This window comes from Felis catus, chromosome X (assembly GCF_018350175.1).
Source record: "Felis catus isolate Fca126 chromosome X, F.catus_Fca126_mat1.0, whole genome shotgun sequence".
NCBI lineage: Eukaryota > Metazoa > Chordata > Mammalia > Carnivora > Felidae > Felis > Felis catus.
The window spans coordinates 126,962,770-126,978,671 of NC_058386.1; the positions used below are offsets into that span (position 1 = coordinate 126,962,770).

Here is a 15,902-nt window from a genome sequence, read left to right on the forward strand (position 1 = left end):
AGCTCTGTGCTGACGGCTCAGAGCCTGGAGCGTGTTTCGGATTCTGTGTCTCCCTCTCTCTGACCCTCCCCCGTTCATGCTTTGTCTCTCGCTGTCTCAAAAATAAATAAACGTTAAAAAAAAAAAAAAAAAAAAAGAATGAGTTAGGGAGTGATCTCTCCAATTTTTGGAAAGGTTTGAGGATTGGTGTTAGGAATTTAAAATTTTTTAAAAGGCAACATAACTTAAAAATCAGACTTCTGTTTTCCAGTCTAGCATGTAAGGAGTTTATAAGTCACCATTCCATGCTATCAATAAGTAAAAAGGTGAACAAATTGAAAAATCAACAACTCTTCTTAGGTCCATCAGAGAAGTGAAGTCACAGGGCAAATTGCTGCCTCCAAAATTAGAGATACTGGCTGGCAAACACAGAGTCGCAACTTACCAGAGCAGAACCCTGAGGCATAAATGTCTGTGGGAACCAGTGCTGAGGTAGGAAAACCTGAAGGTAAATTACGAACTACTGGAGACTCAGTGCAGGGTGTATGAGAGTTAAAAATCTCAGGGTGGCCTGAGGCCCCACATTTTTGTGCTTTTTACCTCTAGGAGTTCTACTAGGTCCTCATAGTGAATATCAGAAAAAAAAAAACTCTCCTCATGCTTTTAGCAGGGGAGGGGGAAATTATTTTGCCAGAGCCTAACACATTGCAATTTTAATCACAGCCTAATCCACCCAGGGGGAAGGGAAAACACAACATCAGTCTGCTTTAGCCTTCTACATGGAAGAGATACTCTCGCCTCCTCTAACCATCCTGTTCCACCTAAAGAAGAAAACTTAGAGGCAACGGTGAAGTTCACAGTCCAGGGACACAGGCTCACCAAAAGACTGAAACCTAATCATATGACTATAGAATGCATCCTCTCCCCCCCACACCTCACCACTATATTACTAAAGATCTCATTTTTCATAGTTCCTTTTACCCAGGACAGCATGTCCACTTTTGAACAAAATATTGTAAGCCACACTAAAGGGCAAAAAAACCCCAACACAGGTTGAAGAGACTGAACAAGAAGCAGAACTACAACTAGAGTCAGTATGGCAGGAATGCTGGAAGTGTTAGACCAGGGACTTTTTAAAAACTGGGATTAACATGCTGAAGACTTTAATGGACAAAGTAAACAACATGCAAGAACAGATGGATAAGATAAGCATAAAAAAGGAAATTCTAAGAAAGAACCAAAAGGAAATGCTAGAGATCAAAAACACTGCAATGCAAATGGAGAATGCCTTTGATACATGCACAAGTAGCCTGGATATGGCTGAGGAAAGAATCTCTGAGCTTGAAAATATGACAGTAGAAGCTTCCAAAACTTAGAAGCAAAGAGAAAAAAGAAACTGACAAAAATCAGAATAGGATATCCAAGGACTGTGGGACAACTACCAAAGTTATAACATACACACAATGGGAATAGCAGAATAAAAAGAGAGAAAGGAACAGAAATAATATTTGAAGCAATAAGGAGAATTTCCCCCAAATTAATGTCATGTACCAAAACATACATATAGGAAGCTCAGAGAACACCAAGCAGGACAAATGCCCTGAAAAAACTATCTCTAGGCATATCTTTTCAAACTTTAGGAAATTAAGGATAAATAAAACATCTTGAAAGGAACCACAGGGAAAACATCTTACCTAAAGAGGAACAAAGAAAAGAATTACATCCAAATTCTCCTCAGAAACCAGGCAAGCTAGAAGAGAGTGGAGTATTGCATATCTAAAGTGTTAAGAGAAAAAAAAATCAACCAACCTAGAATTCTGTACCTTGCAAAATTATCCTTTAACAGTGAAGGAGAAATAACAACTCTCAGACAAACAAAAATTGATGGAATTTGTGGCCAGTAGAGCTGTCTTACAAGAAATATTACAACCAACTATTCAGAGAGAAGGAAATTAATGTAGGTCAGAAATTCAGATCTACATAAAGAAAGGAAGAGCACTGAAGAATGAAAAAGTGAAGAGAGTATCCACCACAGAAGAGGCACCAAACTACCAAGTAGACTAACTTAGCCAGTTGGTATTAGCCAGCCTCTGTCATTGCAACTCCAATCCTGCCAAAATGGACATATGAATGGAGGAGCCACAGGGGAAGCTACGTATGGGTGTGACATCACAGACTCACCAAAGCTCAAATGTCCAACTTTCCAGCAACAGAGACCAACACTAAGCCCCTGATATGTCACAATTCCTCAAAGAAACTCTTCAGATAATTAGTGAGCCTCAATAAGCACCAATAAGCTCCCCCTAATAAACTTCCTGTGTGCGTGCACACACACGCACACACAGACACACACACAGAAAAAAGCAGACACTTTTTTTTCATTTGTGTGCTTATAAAGCTATAAAATCACCCAAGGAAGCACAGATGTTATCATTATTTGAACAACGTTTGTTGGAAAGACTCGTTTTCATCTGAGTTGTTTTCAGACAATTCACTGTGAGCTGTAAATCTGTGGAAATGCCGCTGCCCAAGGTGACAGATATAAGTAGCAGAACATTGCTCAGAACTACTGAAAACTTAACAGGCACCAAGGTGCTTTGCAGTGAAAGGGCAGGTATGAATCTGTAAGACGTCTTTTGTGAGGCACGCAGTTACCCCCCACCCCCCAACGGCACAGAAACACTGTGGCGAAGGCAGGAGGAGAGAGCATCCAGGTACACGTGAGAGTGGAACCAGCCGGTCGGTGTTCGAGTTTGTGTCCCTGGAGCGCTGATGAGGGATGTGGCCCAGAGATGTATGTTTGAACGAGGCTGGTGTGAACTAAAAACGCAGACAGCGCAGACCTCGCACGTGAGTTTCCGGGAGTCACCCCGAGCAGCAACGGCGCAGAATGGGTGAAAGATGAGGGCCACACACAGACACAGCAGCCGGCCGCTCACAGGAGGAGGCTCTGTGAGCCCCAGACGATGTCAAAATCAAGACAGAAAGGATTCGCTGAGCAAACGAGCGAGATCTCCTTTTCAGAAGACACAAGGGTTTCAGTGAGCCCGCACCTAATAGGTTGGCATCCGTTCACATGAAGTAAAGACTGATGGAGGCACGAGGAGAAGCTGGCCAACCTACAGTCACAAAGGAAGACCTGAGGACCTCCGAGGATCCAGGGGCACACTGGCTAAAAACGCCCCTTGAAACCGTGCGTTGTTTGGAGTAGACCTGTCTCAAGGAGACCAACTGCGGTGGGGCCGAGGTGAGACTGACTTAATGCTCACCTCCCTAGCCTCCCTCCCCTCCCTCCCTTCCCAAGGAGTGCTGCATTTCACTGCACTCCAGGGTTTCCAGGACACCCAAGACAGCACGACGTCATGGGAGCAGCTCTGCCAACTCAGGGCCATGACAAATGACTTTCTGTACTGGCTGAGGGCCAGGGGCCAGGGTACTGATAAGGAAGCTCTCCCAGAAAAAGGAGCTGATTTAAGGAGGAAGGAATGAAGATCTGCATGGACCAGTGGGCACAAGCAGGCTGCATGAGCAGCTTGTCAGAGACCTATGTCATTCACTCCTGTTCTACTGATACCTCTACTTCAAGTCACACCCATCGCCATGTGAGGGATTCCTGATGACCAGTTGCTAGCAGAGGAAGAACCCTCAGCTTTATTTACAGATGGCTCAGCTTGATATGCACATACTAGCCAATGTTATCAAAAGGTAACATTTTGTGTAGAAAGAGAATTGGCCTGAGGTGCAAACATATACAGACTAATGGACAGCAGCAAATGGTTTGGCTGTCTAGCCAGGCGCCTAGAAGTAACAGGACTGGAATATCAGGGAGGAGGATATCTGGGGTAAAGACATATCAATGAGTGGGCACAAAACAGAAAGATCTTCGTGTCATACATTAATGCCACCATAGAGCTTCTATCCTGGAAGAAACACAAAACAATAATGTAGACAAAATGACTGGCAATTAACATCAGCCAGCCTCTGTATGGGCCACCACAGTGCTGGCAAAATGTGAGGTAAGTGGCGATGGGGGTAGGGGAGAGAATTTATGCATGGATCCAAAACCATAGGTTCCCACTAAGGCCAATCTACCTAGTGCTACCCCTGAAAGTCCAACTTGCCAGCAGCAGAAACCAATGCTGGGTGCCCAATACTGCACTGTCCATCATGGAGACCAGCCAGCTCGTCAGTGGCAAGTTGACTGCACTGGACCCCTTCCATCCTAGAAGGGACAGCACTTCATTGTGATAGAGACATGTAAGTGTTTAGTCTTTCCTGCCTGCAAGTCCTCAGCCAGCCCTGCTATCATCTGAGCTGTTACAGAGGGTTCGATTCACTGATGTGGGATCCCTTATAACATCATGTCTGACCAGGTGACCCACTGTACGACAAAGTAGGTGCTGGAGTGGGCCCCTGACCATGACATCCATTGGGTTTATCACATGTTGCCACATCCAGGAGCTGCCAGACAGAGAGAGCAGTGAAGTAATTTCTTAAATCACAGCTAAAACTCCAACTTGGGGCCCTGTGAAGATGGAGGGCCAACTTCCAAGGTGCTGTACATGCTGTACATGCGCTGATGGTTCTGTACCCCTGGGCTAGGAACCAAAGAAGGGCAGCAAAAGCAGCTCAGCTTACTATCACCCCACTGTGACCCTCCTGGGGAATCTGTGCCACCCCTCTCTACAGCTCTGAGCTCAGCAGTGTAGAAGGTCCCCACAGCAGAAACGCCAAAGTCTCAATGAGTGAAAAATTGGGGGGCCACCTGGGGCTACTCATACCAAAGGGGCAACAGGCCAGAAGAGGAGTCCTGGGGGGCATGATTACAAGGCGGGAAGCAGGGGTAGGGTACTGTCACACGCCAGGCAGAAATGTGCCCCTTCCCAAGGGCGGCCACCCTGCCTGAGAGGCAAGGTGCAGGCCCCTGGGACCTGGAGAAGCTGCCACACAATACCAGTGCGGATGAGCAGATGAGCGGGTGGGGGCGGTGACGAAGACAGACAGGAACTGGTTCCAGGTTCCAGGAGCCACCACCAGGCCTGTGGTTACGCCCAGCACATGCTGAACCAGAAATCCCCTTTCCCAAAGCAGCCCGCAGGCCCTTCCCAGGGCAGGCCACGCCCCCTTCCCAAAGCAGCCTGCAGGCCCTTCGAGGAACAGGCCACGCCCCCTTCCTGGGAGCCTCCCGGCTACTCCCAGGATAGCCGGTGCTTCATGATGGATCAGGAGGAGGCAGAAAAGTCTGGCCCCGTTGGCCCAAATGGGGCAACTCAGAATGGTGGCTCCGGCTCCAGAGCTCCCGGTAGGGTCGGCCTGCACTGCTGTCCAGCTTCTCCCCGTGCCCACCCCTGCTTCTTCCCTGTCCTTCCCTTCCCTTCCCCAGGACTGGTCCTGTGTAGGCGCACTCTAAATAAACTTCCTGCACGTTAATCTCTGTGGCACAGTCAGCTTCCAGGGAACCCAACCCCATGGTATTAACTCATATTTAAATGTGCTCTAATTTCATCCATCTCTAAAAATTTTCATGGCACTAGCTTCGGTATAGACCTACATGGTTTTTAGTCGTGTAATAACATTATCTGGTACCCATGTCATCAAGTGCACTCCTCTCTTCAGTCCATTTGTGCCATCTCCTGGCCACTTTGACACTTACGTCCTTCCACAGTCATCAATCAACTCGTCCCTAATTTGTTCCCTTTTCGCTTTTTCCAAATTGTCTCCTTGGTTCTGTAGGGTCTATTCCACCCAGTTTCTCCATTTCAAGAGATAGGTATTTTTACATCCCTAGCATAGTGCTTCCACTTTAATATTTCTGACTAAAATGAAAATTTAACACACAGAAAATGTTTACTAGATGAACAACTTGGAAGAACAAAGAGGGAACAGGATCAAGAGCACACAGAAAACACTTTTTTCTCCCTCTAAGGAAAGAGGCAAAAATCAGAGGCTAAAGAGATAAGTTTGTGGGACAAAGAAACAGAAGGCCTACACCCTATTCCAAAGGAACATGGTCCACAGTAGGGACACTATTCAAAGGGACACACCAGACATTCCTAAGAGCACTCGCACCATTCATGTATGTGATTCAGTTCTGAGATGAGCGTATACGGGACCATGTATAGCTCTCCAGGCTAAGACCTTTTCTATCAGAGTGAATAGTTTCCACTGAAGCAGAAACACGTGATGTATGTGCCTGTCTCAATTTCGGGGTAATCTGCACAATAAGTGACAAAATGTTCCAGGGTTCAAGGGTTTTACTCCTTCCTAACTTCTGTGGGATTTTGTTTGTGCATTTCCCTTGGGATTTCATATATAAATCTTGCCAAATATATTTGGCAACAATGTCCTTCACATGAACTGTTTTTTCACATTTTATCTAAAACTAATCGGAAAACCTATTATATTCCCTGACCTTTGCTTAGAAGTTGAGCAGCTGCAGGAACAGATAATATAAAACTGAATTTCCCCAGATGTTTATTTCAAAATTTGGCAGAGCTTGTCAGGATGTGTCCAGAGTCAGTTTATCCTGTTAATCGGTATCAAAATAATCTAGACTATAAAATAGTATCATCAAAATAAAAATTCTATTCACTTTTTCCTGGTAAAAATACATGTGACTGCCTACACAACAAAAGAAGGCTAGATAACAAGTACACCATTTTCTCCATTCAATTAAACTTTATACTATTATTCACTATGCCTCAGACTGCATGCTAGATGGAAGATACAATACAAAGTACAATGTATTGGGGCACCTGGGTGGCTCAGTCAGTTAAACATCTGGCTCTAGATTTCAGCTTAGATCATGATCTCATGGTTTGGGGGTTCAAGTCCCGTGTTGGGTCTGTGCTGACAACAGTCAGCCTGCTTGGGATTCTCTCTCTCTCTGCCCCTCCCTGCACTTGCACTCCCTCAAAGTACAAATTTCTTAATAATTTTTAACAATGCCAACATTAATGGATAAGTGGCTAATTGTTCAGTTACATATCAGGCCTCTACTTTAGGGTCATTAACACTTCACAACTGCAAGCCATATAAACTATAGAAAGTACTTGAATCCATTCCTCACATCACACACAAAAATTAACTCAGTGTATTAAAGGCCTAAATGTAAGAGCTAATATTATAAAACTCTTGGGAGCAAATATGGGTATAATTCTGTATGACCTCACATTTGGCAATAGTTTCTTAGATATGACATCAAAAGCACAAACAACCAAAGGGAAAAAAAATAGACGAATTGGACTTCATCAAAATGAAAAACTTTGTGCTGGGAGAAAATATTCAAAACAGGTACATCTGAAAATGTATCCAGAATATATACAAAATCCTTAAAACTACAAAATAACAAGACATACAATGCAATTTTAAAATATGCCAGCGGCACCAGGATGACTCAGTCGGTTAAGCGTCCAACTCCTGATTTCAGCTAAGGTCACGAACTCATGGTCGTGACATCAAGCCCTGCATTAGGCTGTGTGCTAAGCATGCAGCCTGCCTGGGATTCTCTCAATCTCTCTCTCTCTCTCTCTCACTCTCTCTCTGCCCTTCTCCCCAGCTCACATGCTCTCTCTCTTTCTTTCTCTAAAATAAAAAATAAAATGAAATAGGCCAAAGATCTGAACAGACATTTCATCAAAGAAAATATAGGAACAGCCAATCACACATGCGAAGATGCTCAGAATCTTTAGTTGTCAGAGAAATGCAACATCAAGTGTTATCCAGGATGTGTTGCAACTGGCACTCTCATGTGTTGTTGGGTGGGAGCAGAAAATGGTACAACCTTTCTAGAAAATCTGTTGGCAGTGTCTTACACTTAAACATGCATTTACCATATGATCCAGCAATTTCATTCCTGGATATTTAACCAAGATAAATGAGAACACATGTCCACACAAAAGCTTGTACAGGAATGCTCATAGCTGGTTTATTAGCCCCCAAATTGGAAATAATCCAAAGGTCCATGTGGCAGTGAATGGATATACAAATCGTGATATATTCCCATAACAATGGAGCAGTAAGCAGCAATACAAAGACTAAAACTACTTCGCGCAGTAATCTGGATGAACATCCAAATCATGATGGTAAAGATAAAAGGCCAGACACTGAAGAGTGCATACTATATAATTCTAATGATGTAAAAAAATTAAAAAGTAAAAAATGAATCCAGAAAGCAGCTTGTGGGCAAGGGCCAGATCAGGGTGGGGAGACCCACTGAAAAGTTGCAGAATGATAGACATAAATGTTCTATCTGTTGATTAAGGTGGTAATTACATAACTTGTATGCACTTGTCAAAACTTATCAAACTGTACATTTAAAATCTGTATGTTTCATTGTATGTAAATTATACCTGGGGTAGGCAAAATTTTGTTTCCCTTAACCTTTGCTCTTTGGTGTTATGCCCATGAATATGTTACATGGCAAAAGAAATATTGCAGGTGGAATTGAGGTTGCTAATCAGCTGATCCTGTGAGGGGGACATTATCTTGAAATATCTGGATGGATCCAATATAATCATGAAAATTCTTAAATGTGGAAGAGGAAGGCAGAAAATGTCAGAAAGATATGGTGGAAGTCAAACAGATTTAAAGCATGAGAGAGACTTGGAACTTCAGAGAAGGGACTAAATTACAAATGAGTCTGGAAGTGGATTCTACTCCAGTAACAAGGGCAGCCTTGTCCACAACTTAATTTTGGTCTTGCAAAAGATGTGGTATACACATACACACACACACACACACACACACAATGGAGTATTACTCGGCAATAAAAAAGAATGAAATCTTGCCATTTGCAACTAGTGGATGGAACTATAGGGTATTATGCTAAGTGAAATTAGTCAGAGAAAGACAAATATCATATGACTTCACTCATGTGAAAATTTTAAGAGACAAAACAGATGAACATAAGGGAAGGGAAGCAAAAATCATATAAAAACAGTGGGGGACAAAACATAAGAAACTCTTAAATACAGAGAATAAACAGAGGGTTGCTGGAGGGGTTATGGGAGGGGGGATGGGCTGAATGGGTAAGGGGCATTAAGGAAACTATTCCCGAGATCACTGTTGCACTATATGCTAACTAACTTGGATGTAAATTAAAAATTCATTAATTAATTTAAAAAGTTTTGGTCTTGTGTGACCTTGAGCAGAGTGGCTAGTAGAGTCCACCTGGCTTCTGACAAACTAAAACTATGAGATAATAAATGGGTGTTGTTGCAAGCTGTGAACTTTGAGTAATTTGTTACACAGCAATAACAAACTATTATGATACTCAAAGTTGATCTAAATACTAAAAAATAACTTCACAAGAAGATTAAAAATGTAATTAAAAATGATGCTCCTAAATGAAGTTGGTTATTTCAAAAAATTAATAAACTTGATAAGTCTCTAGCCAGACTTATCAAGAAGAAAAAAAGGACCCAAATAAATAAAAGCACAAATGAGAGAGGAGAAATGACAACCAACACCACAGAGATACAATTACAAGAGAATCTTTTGGAAAACAGTATGTCAACAAATTGGACAACTTGAAAGAAATGGACAAATTCCTAGAAACCTATAAACTACCAAAATGAAAACAGGAAGAAATAAAAAACTTGAACAGACAATAACCAGCAAAGAAATTGAATCAGTAATCAAAAATCTCTCAACAAACCAAAGTCCAGGGCCAGATGGCTTCACAGGTGAATTCTACCAAATATTTAAAGAAGAGTTAACACCTATTCTCTAACTATTCCAAAAAATAGAAAAGGAAAGAAAACATTTAAATTCATTCTATGAGGCCAGCATTTCCCTGATCCCCAAACCAGATAAATCCCCCACTAAAAAAGAGAATGACAAGCCAGTATCCCCAGTATCCCTGATGAACATGGATGCAAAAAATCTCAATAAAATACTAGCAAACCAAATCCAACAATACATTAAAAGAATCATTTACAACACTCAAGTGGGATTTATTCCTGGGTGGCAAGGGTGGTTCAATATTTGCAAATCAATCAATGTGATACATCACATTAATAAAAGAAAGGATAAGAACCATGTATATGATCTTCTCAACAGACACAGAAAAAGCACTTGACAAAGTACAACATCCATTCATGATGAAAATCTTCAGTGAAGGAGGTTTAGAGGGAACATACCTCAACATTTTAAAGGCCATATATGAAAAACCCACAGCTAATGTTATCCTAAATGGGGAAAACCTGAGAGCCTTTCCTCTGTGGTCAGGAACACGACAGGGATGTCCACCCTCATCACTGTTATTCAACATAGTACTAGAAGTCTTGGCCTCAGCAATCAGACAAGAAGAAGAAATAAAAGGCATCCAAATCAGCAAGGAAGAAGTCAACCTTTCACTATTTGCAAATGACATGATAGTCTATATAGAAAACCCTGAAAGACTCCTCCAAATAACTGCTAGACCTGATATACAAGTTCAGTAAAATCGCAGGGTACAAAATCAACATACAGAAATGTGGTGCATTTCTATAGACCAATAATAAAGCAGCAGAAAGAGAAATTAAGGAATAAATCCCTTTTACCACTGCACCAAGAATAAGAAGATAACTGGGAATAACCTAACCAAAGAGCTGAAAGGCTTGTACTCTGAAAACAATAAAACACTGATGAACAAAATTGAAGACATCACAAAGAAATGGAAAGACATTGCTTGATCATGGACTGGAAGAACAAATATTGTTAAAATGTCTGTACTACCCAAAGCAATCTACACATTTAATGCCATCTCTATTAAAATACCAATAGCAGAGGCACCTGGGTGGCTCAATTGGCTGAGCATCCAACTTCTGCTCTGGTCATGATCTTGTGGTTTGTGAGTTTGAGCCCCACATCAAGCTCTTTGCTTGACATCTCGGAGCCTGCTTGTATTCTCTGTCCCCCTTCTCTCTGCTCCTCCCCAACTTGTTCTCTTTCTTCTAAAAAAAAACATTAAAAAATGCCAATAGCATTTTTCACAGAGCTAGAACTAACCTAAAATTTGCATGGAATCACAAAAGACCCCGAATAGAAAAAGCGACCTTGAAAAAGAAGATCGAAGCTGGAGACATCACAATTCTGGACTTCAAGTTATATCACAAAGCTGTAGTGATCAAAACAGTATGGTACTCAACACAAAAACAAACACATAGATAAATGGAACAGAACAGAGAACCCAGAAATGAACCCACAACTATATAGTCAAGTAATCTTTGACAAAGCAGGAAAGAGTATCCAATGGGAAAAAAGACAGTCTCTTTAACAAATGGTTCTGGGAAAACTGGACAGCGACATGCAGAAGAATGAACCTGGACCGCTTTCTTACACCAGACACAAAAATAAATTCAAAATGGATAGAAGATCTCATTGTGAGACAGGAAACCATCACAATCCTAGAGAACTCAGGTAGTAACCTCTTTGACATTGGCCATATCAACTTCTTACTAGATACCTCTCTGGAGGCAAGGGAAGTAAAAGCAAAAATAAACTACTGGGACTATATGAAAATAAAACGCTTCTGTATACTGAAGGGAATAATCAATAAAACTAAAAGGCAATCTATGGAATGGAAGAAGATGTTTGCAAATGACATATCATATCTGATAAAGGGTTAGTATCCAAAATATATAAAGAATTCATCAAACTCAACACCCAAAAATGAATCATCTATTTAAAAAATGGGCAGAGGACATGAATAGACATTTCTCCAAAGAAGACATCCAGATGGTGAACAGACACATGAAAAGATGCTCAACATCACTCATCATCAGGGAAATACAAATCAAAACTACAATGGGATATCCCCTCTATCAGAATGGGTAAAATCAACAACACAAGAAACAACAAGTATTGGTGAGGATGTGGAGAAAGGGGAACCCTCTTGCTTTGTTGGTGGGAATGCAAACTTGTGCCTCCACTGTGGAAAGCAGTACAGAGGTTCCTCGAAAAGTTAAAAATGGAACTACCTTATGATCCATGAATCACCCTACCAGGTATTCACTTAAAGGATACAAACGTACTAATTCAAAGGGATACATGCACCTTGATGTTTATAGCAGCATTATGTACAATAGCCAAATTATAGAAAGAGCCCAAGTGTCCATTGACTGAGGACGGGATAAAGAAAATGTGGCATATATAAACAGTGGAATATTACTGGGCCGTAAAAAGAATGAAATCTTGCCATGTGCAATGACATGGATGGAACTAGATAGAGTATAATGCAAAGCAAATCAGTCAATTAGAGAAAGACAAATACCATACGATTTCACTCATATGTGGAATTTAAGAAACAAAACAGATTAGCAAATGGAAAAAGACAAACCAAGAAACAAACTCTTAACTATAGAGAACAGATGGATGGTTAGCAGAGGAGAGGTGGAAGAGGGGTGAAACAGGTGATGGGTACTAAGGAGGGTACTTGTGATGAGCACTGGGTGTTATAAGGAAGTGTTGAATCACTCTATGGTACACATAAAACCAATATTACACTGTATGTTAACTAACTGGAATTTAAATCGAAACTTTAAAAAAAAAGAAAAAGAACAAAAATCATGCTCCTAAATGAAACCAAAGAAGATATTGCAAGCTATTAAAACAATGAAAACTTTGTAACATAACCTGTGGGATATGGAAAACTTGTTCTCAGAGAAAAATATATAGTTTTAAATGCCTTCACTATTAAAAACAAAAGACAAAAAATATGTTACTTTTCCTAAGATATTAGAAAAAGTACAGCACAATAAGCCAAAAGAAACAAAGAGATCGGTCATAAAGATAAAATCTAAAAACCAATCAAACACTAAAAAATAACTGGGAAGAACAAAGAAACTTAGAGGCTCATCTTCGAAAAGACCATCACCAACAACAAAATAGACAAATCCCTTGCAAACCTGTTTATGGAAAAAAGATAAACAGCAGAGATATAGGAATTTAAGAAAAATAAAGGGCCCATAACTATAGATAAGGTGGTGTAAAAGAATCCTGAGAGAACGCTCTATGCAATACAGTGGCAACAGAACTGAAAAAATAAAGGAAGTGATTACCTGGGGAGATATAAAATTATTAAATCTGACTACAAAAAAAGTTGAAACTTGATTTGACTAATTATTACAGAAGAGCCTCAAGAGATGATTAAAGATATTGCAAATGTCACTTGGACCAAAGAAAAAGATGGAGCACTTACCAGTTCATCTGATAAAGCCAATACAATTTTAATCACAAAACCTAAGAATAGTAAACAATAAAGCTATAATCAGAGTCACAGGATAAAGGCAGACAGTGTTTACCTCTGCTGCCCTCTGCTCTGTCGACTGCCCTATAGAAGGGTGCTTTAAAGGCACACAGTATTTAAAGAAATATTAGCTCATAGAACCCAGCGATAATCAAGTTATATGAACATTAGATTGTAGTCCAAGAATGTAAGGGTATTCAGTGTCAGAAAATCTATGAACATAATCCATTTATCAATCAACATATTAAGAAATAAAATTTAGATGATGCTAGATGCTGAAGTCACTTCTAATAAAAGTTTTATGGCAAATTGGAATAGAAGTAACAACGACCATTTATCCAAAACAAACAGCAAATGTTATTCCAAACAGCAAAACATTAAGACTATTTCAAGTAAAATCATGGAGTGGTGCTTTCATTACTAATATTTAACATTTTCTTGTATTTTCTAATAAATTCAAGAAGAAGATAAAAAAAGAATTGGTTATAAACATTGGAATAGAGCTATAATCTGTCTCATTTTGCTCATTTCACATAAGATTCAATATTGTAGTGTAAAATTACTAGCATTAATAAGAGAATTCTCTAAGGTACCTAGATTCAGTGTGAATATAAACAGATAGAAAGGTGACTTTTTATATGCCCTTCTGGTCCCAGGATTATGGCCAAAGGGATATCAGTGTCACCAGGAATAATTTGGAGGTTGCCAAGGACTTATTTTAAAGTGTTTTCAAGTCTGACCGAGAACGCTGACATTTGGGGAAAGGAAAAAAACAAAAAACAAAAAACAAAAAACAGATAGCTTTTCCCTATTCTGATACTAAACATCAAGAAACAGAAATAGGAGAAAAAATTTTTATTAACAATAGCAAAATGTATATAAAATGCATAGAGATAACTGTAATGATAAATTGCTTCTGTTTATTATATTCATAAAATTAATGTAGAAGTTTAATAAAATTCCAATTAAAATCACAACAGGACTTTTTTTTTTTTCAACGTTTATTTATTTTTGGGACAGAGAGAGACAGAGCATGAACAGGGGAGGGTCAGAGAGAGAGGCAGACACAGAATCAGAAACAGGCTCCAGGCTCTGAGCCATCAGCCCAGAGCCTGACGTGGGGCTTGAACTCACGGACCGCGAGATCTTGACCTGGCTGAAGTCGGACGCTTAACCGACTGCGCCACCCAGGCGCCCCCACAACAGGATTTTTAACAACAGGACTTCTTTTTAATTGGAAAAATTTTTAACATTTTTACATAGAGGAATAAAATGCATAATAAAATGCTAAGAAAGGTAAAAAAAAAAAAAAAGAGCAGCAAGGACTGAGTCCATTAGCCAGGTATTAGAAGATTAGGCATTTTATTCTTCCACTGTAATCAAATCAGTATGGTATTGGCATAGCAAGATCAAAGTTAGTTCAATGCATCCAGAAATAGATACTAGTATATTTGAGAATTTTTAAAAAATGTTTTAATGTTTATATCTGAAGGAGAGAGATACAGAGCATGAGTGGGAAGGGACAGAGAGAGAGGGAGACACAGAATCCAAAGCAGGCTCCAGGCCCTGCGCTGTCTCCACAGAGCCCAACATGGGGCTAGAACTCACAAACCATGAGATCATGACTTGAGCCAATGTTGGGCACCCAACTGACTGAGCCACCCAGGTGCCCTGTATATATGAGAAATTTATATGATGAATGTGTTTATTCGAATCAGCAGTAAAAGATGTATTATTTGATAAATGGTGCCACTGCAATAGGGCTACTGATCTGGATAGAAATAAAACTAGACAGAAGTGGGATACCATATGCAAATATACCCACTTCTATACCATATGCAAATATAAATATCAGATGAATTGACACCAGAAATGTAAAAAGCAAAACAATAAAAATCTTGCAAGAAGATCTGGGAGAATACACATACAACCTTGATGAGCAGAAAACGGTTTTAACCAACACTGGCCACTCTGAAGATATGAAAGAAAAGGTATATACACTTGAGCATAAATTTTTAAAAATTTTATTAAAAGTTATAAACAAACTCAGTAGACAATAGGTCTTGGGGGAAATTGCTCTATGTGCTAGTATATTAATGCAATATAATAAAGGGTTAATACTTGTGATAATAAAAGAGCTTTTGTAATTAAAAAAAATAAAAGAGCCCAAAGAAAAATGGGCAAAACATAGAATAGCCAAATCTCAAAATATAAATGCAAGAGCCAACAGGCACTTGAAAAGATGTTCAACCTAAGAAATAAAAGGAATGCAATTAAAGTAATGACACAGTATCATTATACCCCAATTGACAAAAAGTTAAAAAACAAAATAACGCTTAATGATGTGAAAGCTGGGAGGTGGTCACTTGCATACATTGATAGCAGAAATGTTGGAAGAGTTCTGGCCTTTCTGGAAGTTAGAATTATACTAGGTGTTAATGAGAGAGTGAAGTGTGTGTAATATCCCATTTTTGTAAAACAATGACCAACAAAACCTTTATTTGCATATATATGTGTATATGTGTGTGCACGAGTCTATACTATCATCCTAGGGTTATCTGGTTGGGGACAGGCAAGAAGGGGGCTAATGTAGAAGGAGGGTCGGGAGCCAAACAGAAAGGACAAAAAAGACTATAAAGTACGTATGACATCACAGTTAATATTAAATTGCCATTATAGATATATTGGGGTT

General features: G+C 39.9%; 1 protein-coding gene across 2 annotated transcripts in view; it reads right to left on the reverse strand.

Annotated features, from left to right (window-relative positions):
- The window catches only part of F8 (coagulation factor VIII), a 131,052-nt gene that overhangs the window by 111,472 nt on the left and 3,678 nt on the right, over positions 1–15,902 (reverse strand). The window lies entirely within an intron of this gene.